The following is a 17,408-nucleotide window of genomic DNA, read 5'->3' as shown; positions in this document are numbered from 1 at the left end:
GCAGACCACAAGTCCCTCAGACATCAGCCAGCTTTCTTCCTCATTGTCCTCGTTATGGGTGGTATGGTAGAAGTCACCTCATCTGAATGTTGCCACGGCTAAGGGAAGGAATCCCACAGTGAGGAAACAAAACTGTGTTGTGATTCAAAGGCTTCCATTGAAAAAGTGGTTTAGGGTTACTTCTCACATTCCATTGGCCACATACCCTAGTGTCACCCCCAACAGGAGGCAAAATGCATTCAGACCACAGGAGGTGACACTATAGTACCAGAGTATTGGTGATAAGTCTTGATGACTACCTGTCAATCCTGAATATTTGGAAAACTTCAGTCTGAAGGCCTGTGCTGATCTTGTCCCAGTTACAGAAGGAAAACAGAAAAGAAAAGGATTCTTAGAGTAACGAAGCAAGTTGGATCCGCAGGTGTAATGGTGTCCTGTGGAGAATCTCTGCAGAATCCCAGGGGCTGGGGGAGGACACTGGTGATAAAGAGTGATGAGGCAGGAGAAGGAGGCTGGGCTCAGACACTCAAAAAGAGGCTATATCCATTTTCCTGCAGTTGGCGTAATTTCATCCTTGTTCAGGACAGAAAAGAATTTTACCATGTGTATCAACTACATTTTCATTATCAGTTCATCTGCTGGCAGACACCTAGGAAGGTTCTATGATTTTTGCTACTGTGAAAAGTGCTACAAACAATACTGATGTGCACATGTTTCTGGAAAACTGACCCGGGGTTCTTTGGGTAAATACCTATGAGTGGTGTAGCTGAGTTACCTGGTTTGTCTAGCATACAGTTTTCAAGACATTTTTGTCTCACTTGCAGGTCCTAGGTTGTATTAGATGCATCAAGTCATACATACAGGTGACATGAAAGTAGCAGTGAAGCATTCTGGGAAAAATGGAGTCAAATGACAGGAGGGGTGATGAGAGCCATTAGGTTTAGAACCAAAGATGCATAGCATGGTCCACAAGCTGTGGCTTCTTTTTGTGGTATTGTGTGGGTGTGTATGTATGTATGTGCATATATGTGCATATGTGCTCGCTTATACTGGTGTATGTGGAGGCCAGAGGCTGTCAATTTCTTCTCTCCTTAGTTTTTTTTTTTTTTTTTTTTTTTTTTTCTGAGATGGGACTCTCACCCAACCTGGAGCTCACTGTTTTGGCTGCAATGGCTGGTTAGCAAGTCCTCAGGATCTGCTTGTCTGCCACCTAGCTCTGGGATTGCAGTCACACAGCACTTTTACTTAGCTTTGGCATGAGTTCTCAGATCAAGCCAGATCAGGCTCTCACGCTTGCGCACAGCAAACACTGAGCTTTCTTCCCAACCACAGAAGATTATTATTTACATAATTACTCCTCAGAAATGGTGCTGGGTCAAAGGGCATGTGCGAAAGATTTGACTTCATACTTCCAACTTTCCAAAAGTCTTAGCATAATGTATACTTCACAGTTCTTTTCTGTGACTTTATTTTCCCTTCTATGCCAGAATTACTTAACAGATCAAACTATTTACCATGTCTTTCTGCCAAGCATTTGGATATTGAAATGGAGATTATCATTTGCACTCTTGGGGAGTCTCAGACAATTTTTTTTTTCTGATAACGAGTGTGACAGTAGAATGCGTGTCCCATAAAGTTGTCCTTTATCACTCAGCGCATGCTCCTTCAAGCACTTCTGGTTTCAGTAGTCATGTGTTTAATGATTGCTACATACTGAGCTGGCTTGCTAAGTGACAGGGCAGTTGCATAGCAGCCTCTGTCTGCCTCCTATTGAGTGGCCGTCCTTGATCTCTTTAACTTCTGTCTGGTGACATTCACGGGTGCACATTCAGGGTCTCTCTGCCATGTCTCAGGCTCATCTAATCTTTTCACAGTGTAGATTGCTGACATCCTAACAAAGCCTTTCAGGTCATTTTTCAGCTTTACAAAAGGATGTCAGCTTTCTTCTCTCAAGTCTGATGGAATGCTGCTCGCTTTGGGCAGTCAATAGGCAGATATTGACTGGGAGCACATCCAGCTGTCTGGCTCTCAGACTTAACGGTCATCACAGAGCACGGAGGCTTTGCTAGTTCCTCTGTAGGTAAACAGTCCTCTTAGTCACATTTGGATGATTGTACATGGTGAGGAAATTCTGACAATAAAAAGATCTATTTCAAAGTATCTTTCACATCTTTATCTCAGGTTTAACTCATATATTGACTTTATTATATGAGTTCTTATAAAGATTGGCATTCTTTACTCTCAATGCCAATAGCAGATGGTTCACAACTTTAAGAGGATGAGAAAAAAGAAGAGGAGAATGAAGAAGGAAGGGGGAACAGAGGGAGAAAGAAGGGGAACGAGAGGAAGAGAAAAGAAGAAGAGGAGCAAGAAGGGGGAGAAGGAAGGAGGAGGGGACAGGATGAAGTGGAGAAAAGGCAAGAACAAAGAAGCAGAAGAGAAGGAAGAAGTGTGTGTGTGTGCGCGGACACATGTAGACAGCTTAACACTGTGATGTCCAGAGTTTACCCCAATTGTATTTTGAGACAGAGTCTCTCACTGAACCTCAGGTTCACTGATTCCTCCTAGACTAGGAAGCCAGTGAGCTCCAGGGATCCTCCTGTTTTCTTCCTCCCCAGCCCTGGTGTTAGCTGCCCACACCCCACATCTATTTTTTACTGAGTGCTAGAGATTGAATTCAGGTCCTCATGCCTGTAGAGAAAGTTCTTTTCTAGTGAAACAACCCATCTCCCTCCAGCACTGATCTATTCCACAACATATAGTAGATATCTGATCTTTGACAGATGCTGAAAAACATGAGTGAGCTTGTGATACTGCACACACCATGATGCTCTTTCACTAGGCTGGGAGTGCTGTTCCTGGGAAAGGGAGGGCATTTCAGAACATTAGAGGCTCCAAAAGAGACTTGAAGGATGAAAAGGAGCTGATTAAAAAGAGGGAGTCAGCAGGATGACTTTACATACTAGTAAAGGCTCTTGGTTGGTCAAGCATGATGACCTGAATTTGAACCCCAAGACCCACGTGGGGAAAGGAGATAACTGATTTCTATTAGTTGTTTTCTGACCTCTGACTCTCTTAATCTCTCTCTCTGTCTCTCTCTCACACACACACGATAAGTAAATAAATAAATACATGTAATAAAAGTATTTTCAAAGAACAAACTTCTGGCAGAATAACTGCTGCAAGCCACATAAAAATGTAATGGAATTCAGCTACTATCACAAAAGCTACTACTTGAAAAAGTCAAGGACTTCTCCAAAGGTCAAGCCATGGCTTAAGAAGTCTTGGTGATATTTTAGCTTCTGTATATATATTAGCTTGTTTCTATAGTGATTTTCCTGTAATACTATGTGTGCTTCCAAGAACTCCTAACAGTTTAGTTATCTAAAATACCTATCAAGCATTCAAGGCCAAATGAAACAACAACTGTCTCCTAGGTCAGGAGGATAGCTTTATTTCTTGTGCAATTTAGGGTGAGACCCTCTTTTCTTACAGCTTTACTCATAGACTCCTAATTTCTTACCTAACCACTTCTAGGAATGTAGATTGTGCACCTAAAGCACTCATTTGGGTTGTAAAAGAAAGCCTGAGGCCACTGCCTGAGGAAAATTCTTACCTGCCATTATGACCCTGTAGGAATTCAAGCCTGGTGACCTGGCTGGAGGGTGAGGATTGCTATTGCTTGGGTTTATAACTGAATACCCTAGAGACTTGAGGGGAACTGAGGTATAAGGAGAGCAAAGAGAAGATATTGAGGATTTTGGCTGGAGAGGATTTTTGACTAGAGAACTGGAAGTCAGGTTGGAAGATGAGGAAGAGCCAGATGGGAAAGTACTAGATGGGTAAGAAGGACATGAGAAGGACCTAGATGAGGCAGAACTGAGATGAGAGAATTAAGATAGAACTTAGAGGGGACAATGGATAAATGCAGAGACAAATCAGGCAAGAAAGGAACTAGGCTTGAGTACAGAACTGTAGCTATGCAGACAGGATTTTATCCCAGAGGAATAAAGTAGATGGACAAAGAGCATGGTGTACTTAGATTTATTTCCAGGTGAAAATAGTTCTTGCCTTTCGTGGTTTGTTTTCTGAGCCCCTAGGAAGTATATTCTTAAGGGCAGTCTTTTAATAATATACAAGAAAGAACAATCATGCAAAGGTTGAGTAGCTTGGAGTTTAGTCTTCATACAGGAAGGCTCTCAGGCATCTAGCCTAGCAGGAATCCAATAGGAAGTGGTCAATAAGTAACTGCTGGAAGTGTGGGCAGAGTGAGCAGGGCTAAACTGATTAGGAACACCCTGCTGGGCAGGGCAACTGGAGTGCAATCATAGGTTGTTTTCACTTTAATGCTGGGAACAGACTTGCTGATATTTTTGATGTTGTTGCTTGTTTTATTATCAATCTCTTTTGGAAAATACAGCTCTGATGGTATAGTCAAACTTGTGACCCAGAAGCCCCTCTTCAGCGTCCTGACATGAGATTCAGGTTTGAGTAAGAACAGGAAGTATGCACAGCTAAGCCATCCTGGTCAAGGTGTGGCCCTCACCCTTACCCCTACCTCAGTCTTTCCTGCAGGGAGATTAGATGAATTGTCAGAACAATGTGACTTCTCTGTCCTGGAGACAAGGACTTGTGCAAGCCTTCAGCCCTTTCCGTCTTGCAGCATGAAATTCCTATAGAAATCTCAGTTTCTTGGGGACCGTTCTCTCTGTTAGTCGGATAGGAAAAGGAGGGCCATGAAGGTCCCTGTAAAATATCGTCATTCCTGCTAGGAGGGAATGATACCTGTAAAGTTAAATTTACAAAAGAGGCTCAAGAAGGGACTATGACAATTAGGGGGGAAGGTAAAATAATTATGACAATGCACTGTAATAAAATTATTTAAAACATAAGAATTGATTATTTCTTACATTTTTTCATGTAACTTTTTCAGACTTATTAAGCACCAGCAACAGAAATCTCAGAAAGCAAAATTCCAGTTAAGGACACAACTCATATCCTGAGACTCCTAAAATCCTGCAACTTAACGTCTGAGCAGGTTAAACTGTGGAGGTTCTCCCCAGCCTGCAACTTCACATATTCCAATATCTTGTCCAGAAACACTACTTATTTGTACATGAAAACTGTACATGGCCTGGTCAGACCTGTTTGGAGCTCTGGCTTCCTCGGCTCCTCTTATGCATTTTTCTACCATGGTAGACAATTAATAAACATAAATGTTGTTTACATGGGGAAATATTTAAAGCTACAAAACTAGAGAAAGCAGAATTTAAACTCAGTGCCAAGTGAATTAAAAGAATTTTTCTCATTAAAACATTTCTACAAAGAAGGAAGAATGATGCTAATTATTATATGGATCACGGCAAGATTTACCAACAACATCTATGTCATGTTTCTTATTAAAGACTGGAAGCAGCAAGGCAGGGTATTCACCTGGGATGGACTTTCTCCCTTTTGAAGATGTCACACTCTTTTTAGAGTTTCCCACATCATCTCCTGCATGTTGATTTGTTCCTTTTGGTCTTCCCTTCCTCTTTCTCTGAACATCTCCCTCCTCCTCCTCCATCTTCTGTTCTATTTTGTTGAAGATACAAGAAAGTTAGCTTCAAATGACTGCATTGAATTAGCATCTGAGAAATGTAATCATAAATGTTGGCTCATAAAAGCAAGAAAGCACCCCAAATTTAGAGATGAAAATTAATTGAAAGCAGGTCAGTTGTTGATGTCGCATCATTTGGAGTATGTTGATGTTTACTGTGAACACTGAGCAAGAACTGTGAGTATTTGTTCTTCTCATATATTTCAATCAATAGAAGTCTACTTGTCAGAGAAAGGCAAATTTCCAAGGTGCCATATAACTGAGAACTAATCTAGGCTGGTGGAAAATTTCCATAGGTTTGAATCCCCAGAACTCACATAAAACCAGATGAAAGATAAGAGGCAGAGGCAGGAACCTTCTGGAAGCTCACAGGCCAGCTCATCTACTGTACACTGTAGAAAAACAACAAAGATATGCTGTCTCAAACAAGATGGAAGGTGAAGGACGAAAACGGAGGTTGTTGTATAACCTCCTCATGTGTGCCATGATGTCCACACACACATTACATACGGACACACAGACACACAAGCACAAAGACACACACACCATTGGTATGCTCTCATATACATATTCTCCTTTAAAGACATAAAAAGAAGTGATCTGGAAGATATATCCATATTGAACACAATATGTGAGGTTTATCATCCCTTTGGACTCAGACAGATGAAGGTTGGAGGTGGCATTTTTTATTCAATAATCTCTTAACTTCACCTAGTTTCCATTCCTTCCTGTAGGTAAAACCATCTTATTAAATAAGAAACACAGAGCCGATTCAGAGATGAAAGCCAAGAGATCAGAGCAATAGCTAAGAGCTGAGATTAAAAACCTTACCCTTCACTGCCACTGCTGTCCTACCTCTCTGCAAGAGACCTACTTCCTGTGTGTTTGTGCTTTTTATTGACTTTCTATTCTGCCTTCTCATTGGTTGTAAACCCAACCACATGACCTCCTTGTCACTGCCCGTCTGTACAGACCTCCAGGTCTTCTATGGTTGTATTGAGATTAAAGGCGTGTGTCTCCATGTTGGCTGTATCCCTGAACACACAGAGATCTGCTTAGCTCTGCCTCCCAAGAGCTGGGATTAAAGGCATGTGCCACCAACGTCAGGCTCTGCTATGGCTTGCTCTTAGCTCTGACCCCCAGGCAACTTTATTTATTAACATACAAATAAAATCACATTTCAGTGCAAATAAAATGTCACCATACCTTCCCTCTAACACAATCCTCTACACAGACTCTTTGGAACAGAAATGCACAGAAACAAGTAACACAATATCTAGTATCTGATATTTCCATGTTAAATTCCATTGATTATGTATTGTAGACTCAAGTTCATCAAACTTCATGAATATTTTCCATGGAATATACAACTAATGATTGACATATTCCCAGATGACTACATTCTATGGGTATTAGAGCATTAACGATTGACACATTCCCAGACGACCATACCCTCTGGCTATTGGAGCAGCTTTCATAAATTTCCCAGTGCAGATGAGGGTTTGGCATAGTGTGGTCATCAATGGGAGAATCCCAGGCACATCTCAGATCATCGCTGGCACATATGATCTCAGGGAACTCGCTGACTTCTTGTGCCCTATGATTCCTCATGAATACACATTAGGCTATGAATTGGTTTTACTAAGAAAGACTCTTAACTCTCTCTGGAAACATGACATAATGACTCACTGTTCTATGTCACATTCACACTGTCCACTTCTCTTTCTTTTTTTATTCTCTCTGTGTGCAAATGTTTGACATCTGTACATATATGTGTGTGGGTGCACACTCCAGAGAAGGATTTCTGATGTTTTGCTCCATCACTTTCCACATTATTCCTTTGAGACAAGGTCTCTCACTGGACGTGGATCTAACCTGGTAATCACTATGCTTCAGAGATCCTCTTGTCTCTGCTCCAATGATGAAGGTGTAGGGGCATGTGTGCTATGCCTGGTTTTTTATTTGGGTATTCTCTGGCAGTATTCTCTCTAGTATCCCTTAAAAACAAACAGACCAAAACAAAATGCTTGTTTTTCTTTCTTTCTTTCTTTCTTTCTTTCTTTCTTTCTTTCTTTCTTTCTTTTTTGGTTTTTCAAGATAGTGTTTCTCTGTGTAGCTTTTGGAACCTGTCCTGGAACTTGCTCTGTAGACTAGGCTGGCCTGGAACTCACAGAGATCCTCCTGCCTCTGCCTCCCAAGTGCTGGGATTAAAGGTGTGCACCACCACCACTCGGTAAAAGGCTTGTTGTTCTAAGAGTTACAGATATCTGTGGAAACAGTCCACAGATACAAATCATGGGGATTTTCAACCAGAGAAGGGAAAATCAAAGAGTACTAAGCAGTAAAAAGATATGTTGTTACTGATCAATATTTTATCAGTTTCATTTTAAACTGACTGACTTCTTTGATTAAATTGTCAATCAAGTAAATAAATGCCAGCTTGTTCACTTTGAATGATGTGAAGTTATCTTGATTGTAGTTCAGAGAAAAAAATGCAGAAAGTATTTCTCCACATGTTGAAGTTCTCTAACACATCATCTCTGTGACCTGTGTCAAGTTATTCTACTAATTGGAGCCTTGCTGGTGCCTCGTTCAAGGGAGAAGTAATAGAATCCGCCCCTATTGCTATTGAGATAAATTCATGAGTCAGTGGGCGTGAAATTTCCCTGACAAGTCAGATCATAGCCTTTCCTATGGTTCCTGCTGCATTTACATCATTTTGTCCACACTGCAGCCTTGAGAACGAGTGTTCTTTTTCATACAATGGCAAAGGATGAGAACAGTTCAGAATAGAGAGCCAAGGGCATTCAATTACAAAACCAAGTAGGACAAAAGCCTAAACAGTGTAACCCCTTCCAAGAAGAGGGTGGCTACATCATGGTCTAGGTATGATCCATTGTGTATGGTAAACTAACAGTGTGTGTTTGTGTGTCTGTGTGTCAGTGCACACCTAGGCATGTGTGGGTGTGTTTGTGCCCAAGGGTTCAGGATATCTGTGTGTGTGTGTGTGTGTGTGTGTGTGTGTGTGTGTGTGTGTCTGTGTCTGTGTGAGAGTATGAGTTTGAGTTGGAGAGATTGAGTTTGGGTGTCTTCAGTGGCCCCTCTCTACCTTCTTCTTTGAGACAGAGTCTCTCATTGACCCTAGAGGTCACTCTTCTGTATAGACTAGGTGGCCCACAAGTCCATAGGATCTGTCTGTCTCCACAGCCTCATGGCTTGGGTTATAGGCACACATAACTGAGTATGGCTATGACTGGGTTTAGTTGGTTCTAGGAATCCGAACCAAGGCCCTTGTGCTTGCACAGCAATTATTTTGCTGTATTCTAGCACCCGAGGTAAATTTTAAGTTAAATTTCTGTGGTCTCCTTAAAGTTGTTTTGATTATATCACTGTCTTGTTTTAAATTGTTCAGAGAGTCTTCATTAACTGAAATTTTTATGTGTGTATGAATGTGCACATGTGTATGTAGATGAGAACATCTATTTGGAGGCTGGGCACTTTGGGTCTCATTCCTTAGGAGCCATCTACCTTCTTTGTGACAGGAAATGGTCAACAGACTGGTCTGGCTGGCCAGGGACTGGAAGAGGTCCACATGTCTGCCTTCCCGGTGCTAGGGTTATAATGGCCTCTACCAGCACAACTCCTTTTGTGGGGGCTCTGGGAATCAAACTCAGGCCACCATGCTCATAGAGCATGCACTTCACTAAATGAACCAGCTCCCCACTTCGTCCTTATTATCTTTATACATATAGCTCTGCTATTGGGCTCTGTGAGTGAGGCCTTCAGGCTCTGGCCTCTGAATCCTTTTCAGGGCAGCTCTGAGCCATTGGTCTTTATTCAATCATATCAAGGCTTTCTCCCCCTTCCCGTCTCTTGGTGTCGTTTCTACTTGGACACTTGTTTCTTGGTCTTACTTTTTCTTTCTCTGTTTTATTCAACACTCCCCTCACCATATATGCACATGTGGTTACTATAATTAAATTGTCTTTCTCTTGCTCTTTGAGGTCAGGAGTGTTGGCTTGCACTGTGTATGTTTCCTAAAACCAGCAGCAGGTTTAGAAATTTGTGCAAAAAAAAAAGAACATTGGGAGAGTAGAGGTGCAAGGTTTATCTTATTGATACTTCCTCCTACAAGCTCTACCCTGATGGAGGTAAAGACAGTATCATGTGACCCAGAGCATGTGCTAAGCTTCCTTTAACCACCATGTAGAGAAATTTCCCAATTTTACTTGGTTGAAAGGACCGAGTCTGTAGCTTTTCATTCAGTGTGTATCTCTTAAATCTCTCCACATTAAGTCCCATGAATTCTCAAAGGGGCCTGTAAACCATCCTCAGCTGATATAGTTGTAGGAGTGTCCAATTTTAAGATGCTAGGATAAATAGGACCTGTGGATAAGTAAATATATGTACAGAACATAAAAGAGAAGTAAAACCATCCACTGTCATAGAAGAACATGAAACTGAGTGTATTAGTCTGTCAGCTGAGTGCTTGTCAAAGTCAATTTGCAGCAGCTAAGATTTCCTGCTGGCAGCTAATGCAATGATGGAGACCCTGGCAATCATCCCCTTGCTCCTGCCTCCCTGATGCCACTGTCATTGTGGCTGGAAGAGGAAATGAGTGTTTTCTTTCTGCTAACAGTTGAATTCATTGCTGCCTGTTGTTTAAATGGGACACCAGTGGAGACATAGCTGTGTAATGTATGCAGATGAGGGACAGCTAAGCTCAGGAGCTATCAGAGGAAGAGTCCATAGTCCCCAGTGTCCACTTCATCGGTACTTTCTGCTTAATGATATCATTAAGGGATGCTCAAAAGACGGAGAACAAGTTGGCTGGGGAAATGGCTCCAAGGGGAAGAGTGCTTACCACACCACTATGAGGATCTGCAACTCTCAAATGAAAGGCCCATGCTGCCACATGTACCTGTAACCCCAGTGCTGGCCGAGGGAGGAGGAGGGCTTCCAGAGACAAAGGATCCTTGCTGAGTCTTGCTCACCAGCTAGCCCAGATAGAGAACTGCAAGCTCCCAGGTCAGAAAGACTTTGAAGAAAATGAGACTGAGATGTGGAGTGACAGGGAGACAAACAACGTCCTCCTCTGGCCTCTGCACACATATGTGCAAATATGTGTACCCACAGGCACACACACACACACACACACACACACACACACACACACACACAGAGGAAATAGACCTGTTTTCTTTTAGTTTTTTATTTAAAATGTAGCATGAAAAATGAAGTGTACTTGAAAACCAAGGTAGACAGTTCTAGACTCCAGTAACAACCTAACTGAATGACAGGATATTATTCTACATTGAGCCTGGGCTATCTCTCTTCTCTAAATATTATGGTAGCAACAACAGCTGTAATATTTTGTAAGAAGACAGTAGATCACACACATAAGCTGGTGGACATAGTATCTAAGAATCAGATGAGCAATTTTTATTTTTATGTTTGAAAGTTTGTTTATTATTTATTTTTAGGTTTGCTTTTAGGTTATTTGTATGTGTCTGTATGTGGATAAGTGCATGTGACTGCAGGTGCCAACAGAAACCAAGAGAGGACATTAGGATCCATGGATCTGGAGTTATAGGTGGTTGTGAGTTGCCTAGAGTTCATAGTGGGAACCAAACTTGGGTCTTCTGTAAGAGCCACAAGTGCTCTTAGAGGCTGAGCCATTGTTCTAGCATCTTCATTTAGTTTTGTTTTCTTTTCTGTGACCCTGGGGTTTGAAGTTGGACCTGGTACATGCTAAGTAAGTGCTATACCGCTGAGCCATATCTCCACCCCAGAGATTAAACAATCCCTCTCCTCAGCTCCTGCTTTCCTCCATTCTGCTCTGCTGTGGATTAGAATAAAATTCTGACTTCTGTGTCTGAAGGGATATCTGGGTTTGTGATCCCTTGTATTTTTCCGGAAGCTGTATTCACAAAAGTGCCTGCCTTGTACCAGCTGCAACTTCTATGTTTCTACTCTGAGATGTGGAGACGTTGTTGCTCCTGGGAGGTGAAGTCTATCTATCCCTTGCTTTCTCTAGTTACAGTTGGGTCTTCAACAATTCTATTACAGAGAACCCACCATTGAAACTCTCCTCACAGAATTGCCATGAGTCATCAAAAGGAGAAGTTGGAGATTTATTTTAGTTTTCAATCATCTGTCTGTGAATGCGTCCATACATGTAATGAAGGTACCTGCAGAGGCCAGAGGATGTGTTGGATTTCTGGGAGTTGGAGTTAGAGGCAGTCGTGAGCAGACCAGTGATGGGAACTGAATTCCGGTCCTCCATAAGAAAAGGACACACTCTTAGTCCCTGTACCATCTCTCCAGTTCTCACTGTTTCCCACAACCCTCACACCTCTGTCTCTCACAGAAGGCTTGTGCTGGTGGAATGGACAGTTCCCATACTTGTTGGACTTAGAAAGTGCTTACAAAATATTTATCAGAATGAGAAATTTCTGTTGTTTTTAATAATCAGCATAGAGTCTGCTTTTTTAATCATAATATGATAATCACTCTAGCTGACTTCCAAATCAGTCATCATAGTTGATCCAACACTTGACCTTGTCTATGGTCACATTAGAATTCCACTGCCATTTATTTCCACTCAGCACATTTCTCATAAATCTTTCCTCCTTTAAACTCACTCACCTGTGCAACACACCTTTATATTAGTCATGTAAAGGTAAGTGTCTATGCTGGGCCCCACATTAGACTAAGCATTGTGTATGACATTCAAGCAATTCAAGATTTGATTTCTGAAGTCAAAGGCTTCAAAATAGACTGTGGAGCAGAGAGCTATAATACACACGGAAGAGAATGTAAGGTTATACATGAACAAATCAACCTCAGTTAAACATATGGCCTATGTCGGGCAGCAGTGATGCACGCCTTTAATCCCAGCACTCGGAAGGCGGAGTTAGGCAGATCTCTGTGATTTCGAGGCCAGCCTGGCCTACAGAGCAAGATCCAGGACAGGCACCAAAACTACACAGAGAAACTCTGTCTCAAAAGAACCAAAAAAATTAATAAAATCTGGTCTACATTCAACAAGGAGGAAGAAGTAGACAGGAAGGAAGTGCACATGAGTTTTGAAGTTGAGCTGCACTCTCCAGCACAGGCATGGTCTGCACAGTCACAGAAGATGAGGAAGGGTCAGGAATTCAGAGGATGTGAACTTGGCTGGAGTGGGTAGGAAAGGAGAGGAATGGCCCAAATCATCTGGAGTTATTAATGGAGATTATGAAAATTGATAGACACCATTGATACCAGTCAGATAGCAGGCAGAAGAACAGCTAACAGAAAGGCATATTTAAAATGAACTTGTTTATGTGGTTGCAGGACCTTATCAGGCAAGTCTGAAATCTAAAGGGCATGTAGTTAGGAAAGGAGGCTGGATGTCGAGGATAGGAGCCTGAGCTATTTTCTACCAGTTCAGTGTGATTGTGAGTGTGTGTGTGTGTGTGTCCATGTGAGTTTGTGTGCATGCAAAAGTGAATTAGGTATATGTGCATATGTATGTGTGTGTTCCTGTGTGTACATGTGTGTAGGTGCATGTGGGTATTCCTGTGTCGTGTGTGTACATGTGTGTGTGTGCCCGTGCCTTCATGCACATGTCTGTTCACATTCAGGTGTCTCTGTGTGTATGTGCATGTTAGTACATGTACATGTATGTATGTGATTTATGTGAGAATGTGTATGAGTGCACATGTATCAGTGTACATGATGCCTGTATATGTGTGTACATGTGTACCTGTGTGCACATATGTGCACATATCTATGTGTACATGCATGTGTGTTCATGTGTGTGTTTACATCTGTGTGTGTGTGTGTGTGTGTGTGTGTGTGTGTGTATGTATGTCTGTGTGTTGGATAGGCCAAAAGATAACCTGGTGTGTTGTTTCTCAGGAATTGTCTGTAATTACTTTCTTTAAGATAGGGTCCCTCCCTTGGCAGGACTCACTGATAGGGCTATGCTGGCTGACCAAGGAGGCCCTGTCTCTGGATCTCCAGCACTAGGATTACAAATGCATGCCATCAAATCCAGCTTTTTGGGTGTGTTCTGGAGATAAAACTTCATGTTTCTAGGCAAGTATTTTATTGGCTGAGCCATCTCTCAGCTCTGAGGCAATATTTCCTTCAAGGAAGACTCAGCTCCACTTCAGGATTTTCTGATGATTGCAGACAGCCCACCTTGATTTTCTGCACAGCCTCACTTAAATAAAGTCAGCTGCTCATGGATTTTAATCTCATCTACAAAACACCTTTACAGCAGCACTGAGATCAGTGATTCACTGGATAACTGGGTGCTGTATTCTTGCCAAGTTGATACATGAAACTCATCCTCACAGTCATATATCACCTTGGCCCTGTCCTTCTTCACTTCAACTATATTCAGCTATGCTCTTACCAAACATGGCACACTGTAGCTCAAAATGCCTTGGCTCTCCTGTTTCCAACCGGGTCACTTAAGCTTGCCCAGCCCTGTGATGGTGACACTGGTCCAAATGTCATATTGCATTTGATGAAGATCCAAGTATACTGCATCTTATGTAAACAAAGCACAGCTCTCTGTTTCTTGTCCTAATTTAAAATTTATATTGTAGTGTCTAGGGAGATGACTGAGTTGGTAAAAAGATTGCCGTACAAACAGGAGGACTTGAGTTTGATCTTCTGAACTCCTATGCAAAGGCAGATGTAGTGGGTAACCATTCCAGCTTTGATCTGTTCCAAACCCCATTGAGGCTTTGGTAACTGTCATGCCTACAAGGCGGGGCCAAGGGAGGACCCTGAAGACCCGAGATCTGGATGCACCGGCTCTCTTGATTCCTGGACCCTGGACGCTGGAGGTAGACCGAACAGAGTTCTCCAGAGAACATCGCCAGACTGTGTTACGCCTTTCCCAAATTCTGTAAACTATCAATTCATTTGTAAGTTACCCCACAAAATAAACCTCCCTTTTAACTATGTGGAGTGGCCTTAATAATTTCACCAATAGGCAGACATGACAACATGTTCTTGGAACCCTAGTATTGGAGAGGTGGAGAGAAGAAGATCGCAGGAGCTCACTGAACAGACACACCAGTTCACTCAGTGAGTCCCAAGTAAATTAAGAGGATTTGCCTCAAAATACAGGTTGGACTGTGACCAAGAAAGAGACCTGACATTGCTAGTGACTGACATCCTGGCTGCCACTGCAAACACGTACACACACACACACACACACATATACACACATATACACACATACACACACACATACACACACATATACACACACAAACACACACATACACACACACATATACACACACAAACACACACATACACACATATACACACACATACACACACATACACACACATACAGTTATCAATGGGAAAACTGGCTCCTGTGTTTGTATATTATCTTGTTAAAAAACCAGGGTCTTTCTTAAGCAATACATATTCTTAAAAATTCTTTCATGTTATAAAAATTGAAGTTCAACATGTGAATTTAATGGCATCAGATCTAGTTTTCATCCCTACTGTCTCTGAGAAGCCTATGTTTTAAAGGCTGGACCCCAGGGTGGCACCATTAGGAACTATACCCTTAAAACTTTGAAGCCTTTACAAGATTGTAGCTGATCCCCTCTGCCATCGTTTTGTCCTCTGATGAGTTCATTTGAGTCTTTGCCCACTAGCAGCTCCCCCATGATGAACTCTCCTGACACTGGTCTAAAAGCAATGGGTCGTCAGCTTCATGGACCAAAGCTATTAGCCCCTACAGTGGCAGAAAACTAGCACAACACGAGAATTTCATGCAACTCTCATTCAACACCGAGTTAGGGTTTCTATTGCTGTGAAAAGACACTATGACCACGGCAACTCTTACAAAGGAAAACATTAAGTTTGAGGTCTCACGTACAGACCAGAGGTTTAGTTCATTATTCCCATGGCAGGAAGCAAGGCAGCATGCAGGCAGTCATGGTGTCTGATTGCACTACTCTACCACAGCACCCATTCTGCAGATGCTCCTTGGATCACACCGTTGCTTAGAGGGAAGTTAGGCACGGTTCTTACTAAAATTAGTGAAATGTGGATGTGGACTTATTGGGAGACAGCAGAGGCCCCAGGGAGGCTGGTTAACTGTGTGGTCTGTAGAGAACTACATGCCTGGGGAGCCAGTGGCAGCCAGGATGTCAGTCACTAGCAATGTGGGACAGCCAAGCCCCCTTTAAACTTTCTCATTTTTCAGAATTCTCTGAACCACATTAGTTTTCTTCTTTATTATCACTAAAGATCATTTTAGGTTTCTTAACTGTAAATGGAAATCATGGTGAGGTGGGAATAAAAGCAAAGTGGAGAATGGAAGAAAGCAGAAGTTAAAATAATGTCTCTGTAAGAGTGTCAAATCTCTTTCTTTCTGCTTACAAAAAGTCCAATCTTCTAATTAGAAGATAAAGATTAAAAGAGAGAGCACAGATTCCCCTATGTGATTCCTCAGCTAAGAAATCAAAGCTGTTTAATTTTCAATTTTCCAGCATGGCTACATAAAACAATCTCATCAGGAGCTCTGTATAGTATCAGCAAAGGCTAGGCAGAGCTCGGGCAGCTGTGACTTAGGAAGGATGCTTAAGAGTTGGAGAGAAAGTCTGAGTCACTTCAGGTGGAAGATGTTTTGGAAGCTGAGAGTGCACAGGAAGCAGATGCACACAGGGAATGATCAGTTGAGAGATGCTCTCAAGCCCAGAGTGCAACAAGTACAGAGCTGAGGCATACCCCAGAATGATGTTGTGTAACAGGAAGATACAGGAGGAGTGTGGGATGACATCCCAGACACCGAGGAAGAAGAATTTGTTATTGGTGCTCATGGTGACTGTAGTACCTGAGGACAGTCATGTCACAGGTGACATAGGACACCAGGGAACGCTCTTTCTCCAGTTGAAAAAGGAGGAATTCTTTTAAGCTGGGACATTTTTACAAACAAGAGGATAGGAGGAAGAAAAGTACTTACTGAAGCAAATGATAAAACTTCCTTGTGCTTTCAATGTCCGTTAAAATGAATCTAAGAGCTTAAGATGTAGCTTATGAGGTAGCAACCACACTCCTAATCCCAGTGCTCAGAAAGTGGAGGCAGGAGGTTCCAAGTCATTCCTGTCTGCATTGTGAGCTCAAGGCCAGCCGGATCTATATGAGATTCTGAATCTTGGAAGACTGGGCTGCAGGTGATCGTGAAAGCCACACAATGGAAGTTCTTGCAGATCTCAGGCACTGCGCAGAACTTTGGAGCTACATCTCAACAGAAAAAATGTGTTTAATTTCTGACACAAAATGAGAAAAAAATCCACAGTCTGGAAACCCAAAAGCAATGTGAAGATCCTTGGGCACCAGGAAACCCTATGCCCAGAAATAAGTCCTTCTCCTTGTTTGAATAAAGGCCCTTCCATACAAGAAAGCAGTTAGCATCCATAGAGTGTGACTGTGGACTCCCAGTCTGTGCTGACAGTGGGATCCCAGTTCTGTGCTTGTCATAAAAGTTTCCCTGTTTTTTTCCAAAGCTGCCCAACCTGAGAATTGTGACAGGAGGGAGGGCTTGGACAAGAGCCATAATATTAACAATTTATACATTAATTTCTTAGTTAAAAAATACAATTTAAATGATATACTTTTGTTGAATTTTGTGAATCTGTATTTGCAATATGATAAGGCTATGGTGTCTTTTCCAGTATTTTTCACCCTATGTATTTCTAGCCTAGGAGAGATGTATAAGTCAGAGTTCTTTAGAGTAATAGAACTTATAGAATGAATATATATATATATATATATATAT

The 17,408-nt window shown here is 42.0% G+C and overlaps 1 protein-coding gene across 3 annotated transcripts in view; it reads left to right on the top strand.

Annotated features, from left to right (window-relative positions):
• The window catches only part of Cntnap5 (contactin associated protein family member 5), a 920,429-nt gene that overhangs the window by 568,255 nt on the left and 334,766 nt on the right, over positions 1-17,408 (top strand). The window lies entirely within an intron of this gene.

Source organism: Peromyscus eremicus, chromosome 15 (genome assembly GCF_949786415.1).
Source record: "Peromyscus eremicus chromosome 15, PerEre_H2_v1, whole genome shotgun sequence".
Lineage (NCBI taxonomy): Eukaryota > Metazoa > Chordata > Mammalia > Rodentia > Cricetidae > Peromyscus > Peromyscus eremicus.
Note: the sequence above shows the minus strand (reverse complement) of the source record. Positions and strands in the feature narration are given on the sequence as shown.